The 17,925-nt window shown below is 44.1% G+C and overlaps 1 long non-coding RNA gene across 1 annotated transcript in view; it reads right to left on the bottom strand.

Annotated features, from left to right (window-relative positions):
* Positions 1 to 8,491, bottom strand: part of LOC142769050 (uncharacterized) — an 82,080-nt gene extending 73,589 nt beyond the window's left edge. Inside the window, exon 1 of the long non-coding RNA XR_012885625.1 lies at positions 8,410 to 8,491. This is a non-coding gene — a long non-coding RNA (uncharacterized LOC142769050). The remainder of the gene's footprint in view (positions 1 to 8,409) is intronic.
* Positions 8,492 to 17,925: the final 9,434 nt, after the last annotated feature.

The following is a 17,925-nucleotide window of genomic DNA, read 5'->3' on the forward strand; positions in this document are numbered from 1 at the left end:
GACAGGAGGCAGGTTTTCAGTTCCAGTCGAAAAGCTGAATCGAAAAGTTCACTATGAATCGGGCAACTCTTCTCCTGCATATCGACGATTTGGGTGCGCTCTGAAAACGCGTACAGGGAAAAGACAGGTGTGCGCTGTCAATTTTCTGTCCGCGTCCACAAAAAGTATATCGACATCGTCGACATGCAGAAATAACTGGCCCAATTAAGTTCGCTGACAAACTTCTTCGCAGCTTGTGCACTTTCTGTCGGCCACTATTAAAGATAACACGCACTTGGGGGCCGCGCTCATCGGAACTACTCGACATATATTTCGCGCGCCGCCCGTCGGCGACCTGCAGCAGTAGCCTGCAGCAGTAGCCACGCCTGTACCTCCCATGCACTACGTCGAGCCCCTTCAGGTAGCCGCTAAAGGTTGCTTCAAACACAACCTAAAGAATGCACCAGAAATAACAAAGCAGCACACTCAAACACGCCAGGAAAACACCGCCGGGACCACTGAAAAAGCATTACCAGAAGAGGCGTACCGGAAGTCTTCTGGAGTAGGCCATTCGGTGCGAGCCAGTTTGATTACAAATACCGAAAACGTCTGTAATTGTACGTGGGGCCTCGCCCACACCATTAAATGCCGCACAAGACCAACGGTGGTCCTTATTCACCATGCTTTTAGGGGCGAAGCTCCTTATAGCGGCACCCGTTTGTCCCTCGTAGTCGTAGTCGTAGTGTGTAACCAGTCTCACGTTTCACACGCACGGACGCTTGGATGGATGGAAGCAAGAACGAATGGATGGAGGGATGTTTCGCTCCCCTCTCCATCATTCACTCCGTGGATTTGCTGCCATTTTTTTTTCACCTCCCACTCTCCTCACAACATATAAGCCTTCATTTATGAATGGACGCTTTCGCTAATGAAAATAAGTCCAATAGGCGAGCGCTAAATCTATGTGCCTTTTTGAAGATACAGTCATTTCTTTTGTGTATATCGGGAAGTAAACCTAAATGTTAAGCGCAAAAAAAAAACGATGAGGCACTGGAAACAAAGAGACAGGATAGAACGCTCGCTACCAACTGATTAAATTATGGAAGAATTCTAGAAAAAAGTAGAGATTGTACATCATGCTGTAGTTTTTGATATGAACAGCTTTGTGATGTGCGGAGCCGCGGCTATAAAGTAGGATTTGTGTTTTTTTTTTTCCCACTAGCTTGACGTGCCAAATATCCCCACCCTCGTTCACGGCCTTGTATTTGTCGATGCGGCCTCATGAAGTGTGAGGCCCACCACCCACGGGACGGCTTTTCGCTCTCCCATCGTAAAGTACCGAGTATTCTAAATTTTTAACCACTTTTTCTTAACACAACGCACCTCTTAACGTTTCAAGCAATTTCCGTTACGGGACGGCTTCATGCTCTCCCATAGTAGAGTACCAAGTAGTCTAAATTGTAGTCTAAATTGTTCACCGCTTTTCATAAACACACAAACATTCGCTTCTCGGCCGTTTGTTCAAGATCAAAGTGTAGTATGCCAACGGGACGGCTTTATGCTCTCCCATAGTAGAGTACCTAGTACCTTAAATCATTAAACTTTTATTCTAAACATAAGCATTCGGCGCTCAGTTTTTCTGGTAGAGGTTACTCGCTCTAGTCCATGCGGGTGAGGCCCATGGGACGGCTCTATGCTCTCCCATAGTAGAGTACCTAGTATTCTGAATTGTTACCCACTCTTTCTAAACACAGAAAAGTTATTAATTTTACTGCCGAGGGACGGCATTGTGCTCTCCGATAGTGAGAGTACCTAGTACTAAAATAATTAACAACTTTTTCTGAACACACAAAGCTTTAAGCTCTCCCATAGTATCTAGTACTCTAAATCGTTACTCCCTTTTTTCTAAACACAATTCTTTCGCAACTAAATCAGTTGGTAGGGAGCGTTCTATCCTGTCTCTTTGTTTCCTGCGCCTTATCCTTTTTGTTGTTTTGTTTTTTGTGGTCGATTTTTGTGTTAAGACATGCAGCAACTCGCCCAGCAACGCATTTCATTCGGAAGTATTATCACTGAACAAACACCAACAGATAAAATGTCATAATCCTTAGTTAGCCACGAAAATCAAATAAAAAGATGGTGTATAACAAAAAAAACAAGAAATGTTTAGGCACGTCCAGTACGACTACCGGCGCCTACCAAGGCTCAACTGTATGCACAGCACTTAGGTTCGTTCCTTTGTGTTCCAGCACGATGCAGCAAGGTGCGTATTTTTATCGAATGGCAGCGATTATTTTACCACCTAATGAACATTAAGATCACACAGCGCATTAGAGGCAACAAATACACAACAGTATCATATTCTTTTGAACCTCACGCTCCTCGTTACCACCTTCCTTCAAAGACAAATATTTTGAACAAGGAATGAATAACAACGAAAGAGAAGGCATGAATGTTAACCAGGCAAATGCCTGGTTTCATATGCTACGCTGGGGGATGGGAAAGTGGAGTATAATTATAAGAGAGAGAGAAAGGAGAGAAAAGGTAAACAAAGGAGAAAGCCTTAACTACATAGGCTGACGCGGATGCAGCGGTAGTACTATGCAAAAGTTAGAGGCGTTTACATATGTCTGTAGTCCTCAAAAAGTGAAATTGGGCTTTCACTGCCTTTAGAGCCGATGAAAGACGAGGATGGTGCTCCAGCAGCATCTGCACAGAGTTTTCGATTGTCCTATTGTTGCAACGCACCAGAAAGCTTTTGTCTTCAAAGGCGTTTGAGGGAAACGGCATTGCAATAGTCAATGTCTTCTTCAGTATCGCAGACGACGCATTCTGCACTGTTGGTCACTCCAATGAAGGCTGAATATGCTTTTGTGAAGGCAAGTCCCCATCAAAGCCGAACAGAAGTGAAGCTTCGCGTCGACGAAGTCCAGATGGAATTTGAAGCTCTACTTGAAGGTTTACTTTATGGAGTCTTGTATGTGTCATGCTTGGGGTGTTCCACTCCAGCAGACACAAACTACGTGCCAGATGACGAAGATGCCTTGCAGCGTCTGTCTTTGACAGAGGAATCGGAAAGGTGAGCTCTTCTTCGTGGGATGTGCGAGCCGCGTTGTCTGCGGAATCATGGCCACTGATCCCGCAATGACCAGGTAGCCCCTTAAAATTGACTTCTTGGTCTGTTTCTGTGACGCGGTGAAGAAGTTCGGCAGTCTCGTTCGTAAGTTGTTCATGGCAACGTCGTCGAAGAGCAGACTGCATGCTCTTTCAGGCTGATTTCAAGTCCGAAAACAAAGCCCATTTACTCAGTCTCTCGGATGGATGTATTCAAGGGCACAACGCAGAGCCACAAGTTCTGCTTCCGTAGACGAAGCGATATATGAGGGTTTGATTCGCAAGGTTATTGCTCAAGCTGGTATCACCACCGCACCGCTATAACTCGCTGCAGTGGATGAACCACAGAGTCCTTTGAACAGAATATATGAGGAGGTAAACCCACTTTTGACTGTTTATAAACTCTACTTCGAAAGCTAGATCTAATAATAATATTTAGCAGCCACAAATAGCAAATTTAAGCGCAGTTATCAATTGTTGAAATGGCGTGTACATTTTGCTACCACCAGGGAAGCTGGTACCTAGCCTTTGGCTATTTTTGCTGCGTATGGGATTAGCTATGTTTCCGTAGATAATGCAATATCCTAGTTCTTAGTTCAGAGAAAATATCCTAGTTCAGAGGAAAAAAAAGGTAGGGTGCATTGGAACCAGCTAACAAGAAACGCAAATGCACCAAGCCTATTATTAATGCAAGGTGCATCAGAAAATGGTAGTGGGTTCACCATGATGGCAGCCAAGAATGGCCACACCTAATTCGATACATGTAGCCTAAAATTTTATGGTCAAGCTGCCTCCATGCTATGAGCTTCTTTCAAATGCACTCTGTTGTGCGAATGGGAAGCCCGAGCGATAACGAGGGAACCGTTCGAATATATAAGAAAGCTTACGGCTTCGCATACAATAAAAGGACTAACGGGCAGCTCTCAAAACAAAGCAGAGTAGCAACTGTGCATTGATTTGTATAAAGTTTTAACGAAGAGCTAAGTTCTTTCAGCAAGCGCGTATAAAGGTAGAACCGCCGATCCACACTGGGGCTGCAAATATGTGCCTGCGCCTAGAAGAGTGGCGATCGATGAAGGCGTTCCCCTTGAGAGGATGGCTGCCGAACAATACTACATTGCTCGTGAGAGAGGAAGCCGGACTACAGGAAGCCAACAGCGAAAGACGGCTCTTGAAAAACCGCCGTTGTCGTGTTACGCAACACGAGTTGGAGGGTTAGACAACAAACATAGGATGGGCGAGTTTGTCAAGTGACGAGCCCTGCCGGGCACCTGTGTGCGTCAGAGTCGCTGCCTGCCAAGACCAGATTTACGAAGCGCGGAAAACAGGGTTCAACATAAATGGTCTGCAACGTCAGTAAAACCAAGTTCTGAGACAACATCTTGACAAAAAAAAAAACTGGTGAAGGGGCATGTCGGGAAAGGTATTGCAGCTCCCTTTACGTGAAACCTGGGGAGAAGTGAAGCCTGCTGTTTTTACGGGTCGAATCGGAGCCCCCAGTTTGCTCTAATTAGACTCAAAAACCCACAGCCCGCTTAGTTAACGAGCAACTAGGCACAAGAGAAATTTCCCAGCCCTTCATTGCAGGTCAAGATGCAGTGCCCATATATACGGGTTGACAGTTGAAGGTTTGTGCAGCACCAGAAGCCATCTTTTTTTTTTAATTTTCAGTCGACAAACTTGCTGGCAGTCGTTCGCTTCCTCGGCATTGTGTCTCGCGGATGAGCGCCGCTCTCCTCTTGCGAACTGGTAGTTCAGCTATCATCGCCGAAAGGGCGTTTTTCGCGGTGACTTTCTCACGCGCTTACTGCAACACCATCGTCGCAGCAGCAGAAAACAAAGTGCGCACCGACGCGCCGGCACAATGAGGCGCTCCACCCCTAATATTGCGCAAGCGCTTTTTCTCTTTGACAGTTGGATCGATTTCAGAGAGCGTTTAGTTGGTCTTTCTCGTAATATTAGAAAGGGACTGTGTCAGGCATTTTATCGCTCGTCCCTCAAAAAAAAAAAAAAAGGCACCGATACATTTATGAAGCCTCATGTCTTAAATTAGTCAAAGTAATAGTAAGACGAAGGATTAATTCTGGACACTGTTTCTTTACAGTAGACCACAGGCCTTACTTCCTGTAGACTTGCGTTTCTTTATATTGCAGCTTGGTCATTATTATTTTTGTGCCTTACGACTGTTTCTTGCACGCTACTTTATGCCCTATTGTTCCATTAACAAAAAAAAAAGCTGTCAGTCACTTATCGGCCCTCAACGATTTTCTAAACGATTGGCAATAAAAATTTCGCCACGTTAAACACATTCACCTACTTTGACAAATTTTTCGGCACATTTATTTTATGTTGGGCAAGACACTTTCACCTCTATCTTGGGATGTCATGAACAGAAGTTATACGAAAAATTACAGAGAATGAAACTGCAATCAGAAAAGTCAAGTCCAAATGTCATCTTAAAATAAGGAAGCCTCAGATGGCCTGCCAGATCAGGTGGATGGCTGTATCGTGAACCGAAAGCAGTGCTTCCTTCAACGCTGGCTTTTATTTCTTGCACAGTCACTTGAAGAAAACAAAAGCGAAAAAATGGCGCTATGTTCACGAAGAGAATGATGATGAAGGAGCGTGCTCCGGAAATTAAATCTGGTAAACCATGAATACTTGGGGCATCCACTCGACCATTATACAAAGATGTGCCCAATAAGGGGTAGCGAAGGTTTCAAGACGTAAAAATCCAACAATAATTCTTATGATTATTATAGCGAAGATTATTTGCAGCGACATTTCCCCTCTACTCCGCAAAAATCGGTGATATGACCGGAAGTCGCAAGCACACCGTGCCTTGAAACGGTGCAAACTATGGGCGCGCCATAGAGTTTCATACGATAATAGGGAGTTTTAAAATAGCGCAACGGAAACCCTTGTGGTGCAGTCGCTGCCACTACTCATGCTAGTAACGCGAGCCGCCGTTTGCACTTGTGGTACGCTTGCAAAAATCCGAAATAGGGTGAGGCGCGTGCGGCCCGCAAAGCGCTCGTGTCAAGGCTTAACGATTCTAAATCTTCCTAATTTTGCACGTAAGTGGACGCCGGTTGCGTCGGTTGCGTCTCGCGTCAGAGATTGCGTTTTCTACCGTATAGCGTCGCTTGGCCAGCGTGCCCTCTAAAGCCCGTGCCCTATCACGGAAGAAGACAGACAGGCGCATCGCGTTCTACTCTTACCCTGTCATTTGCTCCAGATGAAGCGTGGCTATGACGACAGGATGAATGCACAAGGATCGAGCATAGTGAGCAAGCTCCTAAAAGAGATAAGGAAAGAAACTCATCGAAGGCAGCTTCGTTCATGCGTCTGTATTCATTATCATTATTGGAAAATGGACACCAACGGAATTTCGGTTGGTGTCCATATTCCAACGTTCTTTCATTTCCCCACAACCAGACAGAAGTCTGTCTAAAGGCCACCTTTGGACTAACCCTTGCGTGTCTCACCCAATCTATGCTGTACCCCCCTCACTTCTTATTCTCTGACATCTACGAGGCATCCATACGGTGAAGAAGCAATGACTTCCACCGAAGAAATGACTCAGCATTGCCTCCTTCAATCGTAGTCGTTCTTTCCGGCTCTGAAAAGAAGTAAAACTCCCGGGCTAGTCGTCCATTCTCCGAGACAAATGTTTGTCCCTCATGGAGTTACCCTCAGATTGTGCGAAGCAAGCCGCGCGAAAGATATATGGGCCTCGCATGCTTCTGAGTGCGTCAACGCTCGCCAACTTGCGTGCTGCGGGATGGTTACAATGACGACGACGACGAAGAAGGCGCCCGGTTTCCGCCAGACACGATCATTTGTCACCACTGTCTACATCGGGGAAGTCTAAGGTCCCCGCCCGGAGTTCAATGCTGTGTGCCTCACCGTGCCACCTCACGAAAATCGGCGTCGTCTCTCACCACCGCATCGTGTCTTTTCTTTTGTACCCGTTATCTCCTTTCTCGCAATGTCCAGTTCTTTTGTTCAAGCGTGCGCCACTTGAAAGGCATCATAGCACCATCGCTTTGAGAGTGCCGACGTGAGAAAATAGACGAGCGTCCTTTTCCAAAACACCGCGTTTCGCGTCTCACGATCAACAAGCTAGTGACGTGACCAGTTCCTATCGAGCTCTGTGCACATGGGCCACGGAGTCATTCTAATTTACGAAATGAAAGCAACTCCTACACTATTATGTACTCTCCATCAAAACAAAGTAAAAAGTAAACAAAACTAACGCTAACAATATTTAGACGGGAAGTGCCTGCAGAAACACCGGTTCCCTCTCATTCTGCCATCACGAGCGCCTATACCAGTGCAGGTAAAAGAACAGCTGGGATTTCTGGCTCGCCAGTGACTTGTTGCTTGGATGCAAGAAAATATACTTAGCTGGCCGAAAAATTGAAACTTGTTAACGACTTATTAAGAAGTCAATAATCCTTTCAAATCTTAGATTTTAATAAAACAATTCCTAATATTGTTGGTTTCAGACATAATCATTGCTGCTTTTATATTTTGCAGAATGGGTGCCTATACGCTTTTAGGTTTTTATTTTACCCGACGTCATCAAACAATTGAGCAAATCCAATTTCATAGACTTTTGAGGAAAAGGGAGTGTTGCGACAGCCTGCAAGACAATTCAGTGACAGCCAGCGTTTTAGTTAATCAGAGTTGGTGAGCGCTGCAAAGAGAGCCGGTGCACAGGTGTTCACGGGTATAACGGGCATCACTGTGAAACCTTTTGTGTATTTAGGAAGAGCACAACGTGTGTCACAATAGGAGTGAACAGGCTACTTCTCCGAGCAACAGCTGCCCGAATGCTCCAAAACTTTTTGTCCTAACCTACGCTCACGCTGTTCACACCAGAGTAAGTTAGGACACGGAAGGTGGTCACACAGAAGGGGGTACTATTGTTTTCAACCATGTAACCAAATGTGAAATATGCAATAAACTTGACTTGACATACCCTAGCGCTCTAAAGTTTGATAGCACGGCAGCCGGGAGCGTAGCTTATACCGCAGTTACCCGGGTGTCTGCTTTTGGTACGCGTACACTCACACTTGACGTAATGCCATTTACACTTTTCCGTTCTCTTCTTTTCATTGAAAACAAATACGAACACCACATGTCGCAAAGGTGGCAGCGAGGTACAAAAATAAAAACAAGTGCACTTCGGGAGCTTGCTTAAAAATATCTTTGTTATTCCCTAATTTGCAAGCATGTTCAAGATCTCACTTTGCACCCGCAGCAGCGAAGAGCTTCAACACTTGATTTTGGTATACTTAATTAAATTACCTGCATGCTGTAGCCCACAAATAGTCACCCTCCATAGCGTTACACATATCTAACGAATATGAAAATCTGATGGTGATGCGGCCAAACAACTGCAGCAAAAGACAATGCCAAGGGCAGTTTTTATAAACTAGAAGTACCCGGCGTCATCTTCAGGCATTTCACATTTGAAAAAAGTGAAGGTTGAACTCGAAAGACGTTTGCAAGGCCGTCACAAAAATCGTAAGTGTATTCACCCCTCCTCTTCTATAAGGTCTATGCTGCGTAGGGTACAATGGCTTCTGCGTTGTCGAGCTTCTTCTCTCGTTACCTTTCTTTCTTTTATTATTCCTAGGAGGCAATTGCTGGTCAATTTTTTTAATGTGTACTACCCATAAATGTCTCTGCTATTCTTGAAAATAACAAGGATATAAATAACAAAGAAACAAGTGAGACACACACACACACACACACACACACACACACACACATATATATATATATATATATATATATATATATATATATATATAGAGAGAGAGAGAGAGAGAGAGAGAGAGAGAGAGAGAAATGACACGCTAACGATGCTGGGAAGCGTGGCTGTATACTTACTTTTGCAGGAAATATATCGCCTCACACCCACATGCTGATGAAAAGACAATTCACGATGAGAATTAACAATAGTGCTTACAATATTTTTACGCCAAAAATATATAGTATTTGATGTCGCTCATTAGATGCAAATGTTGGGTTTTAGTAAACTAAACTATATTGTTACATGGACACCCAGTGCAATTAGAAGCTGTTTTTTTTTCAACTCTGTTGCTTTCTGTCTATTCCTTTCAGTCAGTAATGTAACTGGACAGAAGGCGGAGGGTCAATATTAATTTGGGTAGGGCCTGAGTAAAAGTACTTTCGTGTGCGTGATGGTGAGTGTGGCTTGGTATATGACAAGATTTGTGAACGCATACTTCTGAATTCACTACCCTGGAGCCGTGTATAACTATAGTCGGGAACGAATTTCTGTAACCATGGGTATTGCAGACAGGTTATATGGACATAACAGAGGGGAGGCCAGGCTCTGAAGGTGTTGTATAAAAGGTAGATCATTTAATTGAAGATTTTTTGCCGGTCTTGCATTTACCAGGAACTATGACACTTGATGAAATTGATGTGGGCTTCACAGTTGCACAGGGCAATCATCTAAACTCTAGCTTACTCACTCTGTCACGCTTGTTCTCCGAATACTTTGTCCCTATGTAAGGTAGTACACCAAAACAGGCTTATTTTTTATGGGTGCTTTTTGTTAGTTCATTCTCTAAATTGCTCTCTCATCTTCTCTCTCGCTCTTTTCTCTTCTTTTGGCTTCATTGAAGCCTACTTTAGAATGCAATCAGCATTAAGTTCTCAGCGAGGATAATCAAGAGGACAAGATCGCAAAATGGTAGAGCTAACAAATGAATCCTAATGCAAATAAGAATTGAAATCACAGGATCAAAATGAAATAAGATGAACTTTAATTCGAAATAAAAAAGTTACGCTACAAAGATATGCCAACCATGAAGACGCCACACTGCATCGCAGTCAAAAGAGAAGGAATACCGTGAATTGCGACATTCTTCACTAAAATCTATAAATCCAGCAGGTTATCACAATCTGGTGAAGCAAGTACGGGGAACAGTGATCTTCAATGGTTCTACATAAAGGAAGGCCACCTGTTTTGGACAAAGACTAAATAGCTTTTCCGCCTTGAATATTCAAGGCAAAGTTTACCATATTTCCCCCACTCTGCCAACACAATTATGCAACTATAACAAATTTGTAACATGTCGTGCAACATTTAAATTGCAAAACTAGATTGTTTTGTTTGTTGGTCTGCACTTCGAAGGGCTGTTTAATGTACTTGCAGCCGTTTTTTATTCCTGTATGTCACATCCACTCCGTCAAAACAGACTATGACGAAAACGAAAACTTTGTAGTCCCTCAAGGCAACACTTGAAATCTTCATCGTGAAATAAATAACCGAAATAGAGTCAGTTTTTCGGAACGAGAGCTATTTTGTTTACAACTGTCGAAGAACATGCAAGACATCTGTCGATAACAAATATAACTGGCAGAGAACCGTTGGAGAAGGTATTCCGACGTCGCCAAGCTGTCCAATGGGACTCGTAAAGCCAAAGCGTACAAAAGTACAAAGACAAGGCGCCACGCAATATATGCGTAGGGCTTCTTGTGGCTGCTTTCGTGAAAGACGTTCTCCCGTTTGCCTCTTTCATTTCGTCAACCTGCGTTTCGCAGTGAGATTGAAGAGAGTATGCGAGAGCTGCCCAAGTGATTCTCCCCCCACTGCCCAATAGCAGTAGCATTGTGGAATAGAGAAAATCGCTTCGCCCACTTTCCTGCGCTATTGCCGTGTAGACCAACATGACTGGTACACGTTCGCTGCAGAAGCTAGCAGGACGATTAACTTTCCAACAGTGCAAAAGTGGACATGTAAAGCATTGACTGTGGCGCACACAGTGTGTGACAGGCTGAACTCTTGGGAAATCACAAAACTCGTACGTTAATGTCGGATGCTCTCGGGTGAAAAGCAGCAGCCGAAGTTTCACAAAAGTATAAATGTAAATTTGCGATGTACCTAAATGTCGCATGGGGCAGAAACAAGCTGACCCTATAATAAGGACGTGAACTCCCAAAGACCCTGACCATTGTACGTTCGCTCATTTTTTGGGCAATCATGAAGACAAGTGTTGGCTTGAGTGCAATTCTATCAAATAGATGTTTCACTATTGACCGAACCAGGAATGTTTACCAAAATAGTACAGAACTATAAGTATTTGTACTGACTTCCAGACAGAATATGATTGCGCCTATTCTGAGAGCCACATTCAATTTGGCATCATGAATTTTTGTTCAGTTTTTATGATTTCAGGAGTTTTTTAATATAGGTTGTGGGTTAGCCACATGACGTTGTTCAATATATTGGACATTCAGACTTTAGTGGGACTTTTTAGGGAAACGGGGTATGGCCTAATTGAAGCCAGCGACCAAAAAAGACATCTTTTAGGAGAAATATACTACTATTTCCGGCTTCCAAACCATGAACTGAATCATTATCAAGAATAATATCGTCAAACAGCTTGTCTCGCAGAAATTTTGGCGTCGGTGTCGATGGTTGTGAGCAAAATTTATGCTGTCCATGACCAAAAAAACTATAAAGAAGTACATAAATTATATTACAAAATTTCAACACATTTATTAACGTGGACCGCCGAAGACATCAAGCAGAAGCATGGCTATAAGCATACGGCACAAACAGTAAATATTTTTTCTTAAATGCTATACCATACCCTGAACGAAGGGCTCACACTGCTGTCGTGATCAACACGTCGGGCATGTGTACTAATGGGTGCTCTAGCATAACAGCAATATAGAGAAAGCGGAGGAGGTAGCCATGGCCATGGCTATCAGTTCTGACAAAACAAACTCATACTGAGCAATTCGCAAGTAGCCATCAGAAATTTCACGCAAGACGGATTTCACAACAAGCCCTCAGTATACTCGGTAATAGCCATGAACTACGCAAAGTACATGAACCCAGATATCTAGTATGGTTCCCGGCGCACACAGAGACTGATACATCCAACTCGAACGAGCTGGGTCATGAGTTGTCGCGAGAATTAAGCCGCCACGTAATTCGAACACACCACTCCGTGATCATCTCTGCCGCCGCCGGCATACCAAACAAAGACCGTTGTTCAGGCTACACAGACTATACGCAACACTACAGAAAAGCAAGGCGCGTCTTTCCTGCACCCTAACCGAGTATAGGCAGGCAAACACCATCTGAATACTGACAGCTACTGGCAAACTCCAAACCAAACTCCATGCACCTCCACTGGAGCTACCCACACCTGTACCCGTACAATAAACTGAATATATACGTAACAGAAAGGACGTCCTATAAACATATAGTATGGGAATGCCCCAACTTATCAACATGTTCTCCTGAGGCCGGCAGAGATCTCGGAAGTCCAAGGCTAAAATTGGTCTATTCAGCAGGCCAGAGAGGCTGTGCGGAGACAAGGTCTTCAGGTACCTCCCTGTGCGGTCTAGCCCGGACCACAAACATGCCAGATCAGGAAATAAAGTTTATTCTCTTACACACTCTGCATCCGATTTACTCACCTTCTTACTCAACCTGGACCATTTGGGATGAATGCAGATGTTCCACTACACAAAAAAATAAACAAGAGGAGCCAAACATGTGTTTGGATATGCACTGAAAAAAAATTTCGTTGCTTGGAAATGCAGTGAAAGTAATCTTCATGCTTTACAAACTACTCTTCCTGTATACAGGCTTCACAATAAAACATGTTATATGGCACTAATATTGCGTGGTTCTAGCGTGAATATCCATCGGGCGTCAGATTGTATGAATATCATGATGACTTCGTGGTTTATTGCCAGCCAGCCACCAGAAAAGGCACGCACGTTACTGCGTCTATTCCCACGTAGTTGGTGCATAGCAAGTTCGAAAACATTTCATGCGCATAATTAGCCCTGGTTTAAGTCACGCTATCTCTAACAGAGAAGGCACTGGGAACAGGATATTGCAATAGCATTCAACTCGTAAAGGCAAAGAATAGGCGTCCGCAAAGTTTTCTCAGCTGTGGCATTGGTCAAACGGGGCATATTACCTACAAAATAAAATAGGTGATGTTTATATCTGACAAGCAGAGAACTCCGGCGAGAAACGTATTACTCTGTAGAGCGCCGAAAGAGCACACGGAGAATTGGTCTGTATTTGTAGTCATTCGGATTTATTCACCATCATGTTCAATATTTTGAGATTCGCAGCGCATGAAAAAAACGAAACTACATTTCTTGCACTTATATGAAGTTATTTGTGTTCTTCAATCTCTAACAAACACAAATGACTGCCTAAATACGTTTGAGGACATCCAAGAATGTATATACGTTCACTTACTTCTTCGGCGGCAGTAGTAAAAGTCATTCATGCTCAATCCCGTCTATTAGAGTGCCCTTGAGAGACGTAAAACGAACAAACTTTTAGCATATTCACGACACAACACCACGGGTCCCGCAAGCAGCCCAAAAAACGCGTCTATTATCTTAACGCCACGTAGAGGGTGCATAGCAAGTTCGAAAACATTTCATGCGCATAATTAGTCCTGGCTTTATCCTAGACTAAGGATCCTACTCCTCTATATACTCGCGCAGAAAATCATAATAAACGTTTTATTCTCTCGAGAGAGAGAAAACGCGTTGAGGGAGCAAGCATGCACTTAGACAGCTGTGTCCAATATATTCGACAAATGTCCTGCAGCCGCATCTTAGGCCACAAACGCTTTTCTCTTTTCCATTTCGATGTGTATTTACTTATCCCGTCTTTTTTCTTTCGAATTGTACTCTGCCACATAACACTCACTGCAGCGTTCACTCCCGTGTTTTTTTTTTTAAGTACCATCCTCAGAGAGAGGAAGGCAGCACGTCATAACAGAGGGTGGGTGAGGGAAGGCAATGTCTACTGGATAGCAAATGTGCCTAAATAGAAAATCAAGCCATTTATAAACCTGTGAAATTCGAGTAAACAACGGTGCTGCCAAGCCAGCGCCACCACCAGGCGAGCACAAATTGAATTCTTCATTTCCTTTCTGTCTTTCTTGATTCCCTTACATCATCTATCTTTCATATTTATTTATCTCTCTCTATATCGCCTTCTCTCACCATTTCGCTCCTCCTATTCGCCACTTCTCTTTATTACCCCTTTTTATAGTAGACATACTGTACATGATTGTTGTAGAGTTTACCTTCTACCCTTCTCCTTTCCTTCCACTTCACCCTTACAGTATTTGGCAGCATCGTTTTTTTTTTTCCTTGTTGCACAAGACTGTGTCATTCCTTAACCTCTCACCTCTTATCCTCTTCCTCACCTTCACATCATTGCTTCTCCCAGTTACTTTCCTTTCCAGTCCTCTTACTAAACTCTACCACAAGGATCTAAGGCATGCTTATGATTCCCTCCTACTTTGATTCTTCCTCACCTTCACATATTATTGCTCACCCGCACTTCCCTCACCCATGTTCCTGCCGTACTAAACTGTGGTAGAAAATGCAATGTTACGAGCTGCTTGCGACGTAACCGGTTATTGTGGAGTGTGCCCCTGAGTTCTAGCAGACGTCGCATAGTGCTTGAACAAGCCTTGAACATAAATAAGAGTTCATTTGGGCCTAGTGAGTACGTATTCCTGAAGTGAAATTCACAGCACAAACGAACAACATGCCCGCAGCACGCGTGTGCATCGTGTCTTTTCTTTGTGGGCCATCTTGTGTGCCTGCGCTCTTAATTTCAGTCCAAGCTTGAATAGCTCTGCTGTTCCCCACAGGTGAGTGTGCGCAAGCGTTTGATGAGCGGCGTCACCACGGCCTCGAACCAGGCGGAAGGTGGAGCGAAGTAGGGGGGGGGGGGGGGGTTCCATTCACTTCCACGCATCGCCGTGGGAGCAGTGTCCAGGAAAAGGTCATTCTGAGGAGTTCCCCCGACGCTCGGTAATAGGGCTATTAGGACCCCGCGCCAGAGGTAACACACCTTTTTCGGCCCAGGCTTCACGTAGACGGTACCCCTGGCCTGAACCACCCAAAGGAAACCGGCAGTCACCTTTTCCTGCATTTAAGTTCCTACAACTTCGTATATCTCTGACATTTTTAGCGTTTAGCTTCATCACTTCTTTTCTATTTATTCCCACTTTTCCTGGTAGCAAGAATTGACCTTGGCATGTTACATTTAGTTACAGTGATTGTGTATAGCTGCCGTCGGCACATCTTGGATTTTTCTAAGTCCTGTCCAAGCCCCAATTCGTGTTAAATGGTGGTAGGCTTGCATGGCCGGAAACTTTATAGCCACTTTACGACCCCCACTTCATTATTTAGTACTACACGATCGTCCTCTCACTAGAGAACGCATGCGAAACTGATTTTCTGTTGCTTCTCAAGAGCACAAAAATCTTTGCCACGCTTCCCCGTCAGTCAGGATGAAGCATTTGAATATAACGCAAAAATGACCTCGCCTCTTGCTGTGTCGAAATCCCTCATAACAACACGTGGTCCTGGTTATCAGGATACAAGAATGACTGGCGTGGACCATCTCCTCAAAGCACAAAGTGAGGCCTTGTACGCAAACCCAGCAAAACTACTCTCTCCACCTGCCGTGGGTCAAGGTGATGATTATCGACTGCCGGATTGTCGCCATTCAGTTCTATTATCTTAGAATGGCCGTAAGCATAAACTACGATGTAATTTAACCAATCTTCATTGTGTGCGGCGTTCGAGCCATCGTAAAGGTACCTTCTCTATGCGTTCCAATTCATGAGCAGGACTTTTCCTGCCTTGGGGGAACGTTGAGCATGGTCTACTTCATTTTGAACAATTTGATGGTCATTGCCACGGGTATCAAAGAGTCTTGTCCATGTTACCTTTCTCACATTTGCAATGAACGTGAGATTAGGATTAATATCCTTTGACATGTGTTTGCCCACTAGTGTGTGTTGGAACAAGTTATTCCATAGCGTCAAACCTTGTTACTATGTAACTTAGTAAACACATGCCCCTTTATTGGTCACGTTAAGGTAGCACCACTTCACCAGTGGGGCTACCACAACGAGTCCCCTCTACGAGAAGTCGGCTGCCCTTAACTCTTTTGGAAAGCTCGCGTTCGAAGTTTTGTTTTGGTGGATACCACGTTGGGCTATAAAACGTTGGCCAGGTATAAGCTGTCTAGAGTCTTTCAAGTTGGGATTATATCCACCATGGCGTGTTGGATATCAGTGTCTTAAGTCTCACGAGTCTGTGCGATTAGTGTCTTCTTGACCAGAGTTGTGGCGCGAGGGGGGCGCGCAAGGGTGCTGTCACGAAAGTGTTTGAGTTTTTCAGCATTTGTTTTCTCCGAGGCGATCATATCTGAATTATTTTAACACACTCTTGCAGATTCGCAGAACGAGGTCTATAGGATCTGCCATTGCATGGAAAATACGGAGAGATATACAGGGTGTCCCCCGTAAGCTTTAGCCAGAGTTTGAAAATGTGCCGGCATACGCAATTACGACGCGACCAAATGCATGTTGCTCACCGTTGCCTTGGGTTAGTCAGGCTGTTTTTTGTGATCTGAAATATTGTTTATTAATATCTGTTCAAATACCTAACTTTTGAAGAAACGAAGAACAATAAAAAACTTTAATGAGAAAGAAGTAGATCGGTATGCAAAACGTCCAAATAGATAGTTGTAAACTTTATATTTATGGAGTATTAGTGTTTTTCTGGTAATTACAAATGCCCGCAAAATACAAAAAATGGCCCCTTATCTGCATGTTTCACTGCAAATATTGTCGAAAGACGATAGTATTGCGTATGGCGAGAGTGAACAAAACGTTTATTTGATGTTGTGAGCGAGAAAATCAGTGAATTGTATTCTGGAAGCACTGCGTTAGAGTGTCTCAATATGTGCAGTGAAGGCTAACGAGCGCATCGAGGCACGTTAGACACGAGCGTCATCTGGCAGTTATCTTCGAATAGACTTCAGGATCTACGTTTATGAATGGTTTTGTGTACACACTTTTTGTGTATAAATCTTTCATCTACCGTATATCGAGCGCACTGAATGGCTGACGTCAGTAGCGACACGTGAAATGAAACAAAAACACAGCAAGATTGCTTAGTCATGAAATATAGAAGGCTGGAACTAAAAAATCATAAAGAGACGCGGAGCCCAAGAAACACGGGCGCTCTTAAGCGAACCGCATCATTATAATTTATTCCTCCGGTCGGCAGCAGTGGACTGCCGTCGTCAGCATACAGTGGTGGTATCCATTCAAGGTTTCGTACCGAGACCATGCGGCAATCCCGAGCTTCTTCGGGACCCTCATTCGTGTTCTGTATCGCGGAAACCACGCAAAAAAAAAACTCAGAAAAAAAGTACGGCGTGCGAGAACGTGCTTAGGCGTATAGTCTTCATCGTCCAAGAAAAAAAGGGGCTCTCTGAAGTGAAATCAACCCCGCTATTCATTCTGTCCGATGAAAAGTAAGTAAACTTCATAAAAAAGATGTGGCGCTGCAGCAAAGGAAACAAAGAACAAATATTAAAAATGAATGTCTGTCACAAAAGTATAAACCTTACACCCACGCGCTTCGTCGCACTCTGCATTCGAGAAAAGACGTACGACTGCCTTTGAAATCAGCGTGCTCGCCTGCAGGAAGAACGACCGTTCACATGCCGCCGCGAAATGTATAACAAAGGCGTGATAACTCTATGCATTGTAAGGTGCCTGAATCGGCATCGATATTTTGCCAAACGCCATGACGGCTGCGTAAGCGCTAACCCGTACACTTAAAATCTGGCACGCACCATTTGTGAAAGCCAGCTTGCTATTCCGCCGTGGGTCTTGACACATGCTTATGTTCCTCCTCTTCGACCCATTCCCTCCTCCCGAAAGAGTAAGCAGAAGTTGTGCCCCTCCAGGTGGC

This window comes from Rhipicephalus microplus, chromosome 1, assembly GCF_043290135.1.
Source record: "Rhipicephalus microplus isolate Deutch F79 chromosome 1, USDA_Rmic, whole genome shotgun sequence".
In the NCBI taxonomy this organism is placed as follows: domain Eukaryota; kingdom Metazoa; phylum Arthropoda; class Arachnida; order Ixodida; family Ixodidae; genus Rhipicephalus; species Rhipicephalus microplus.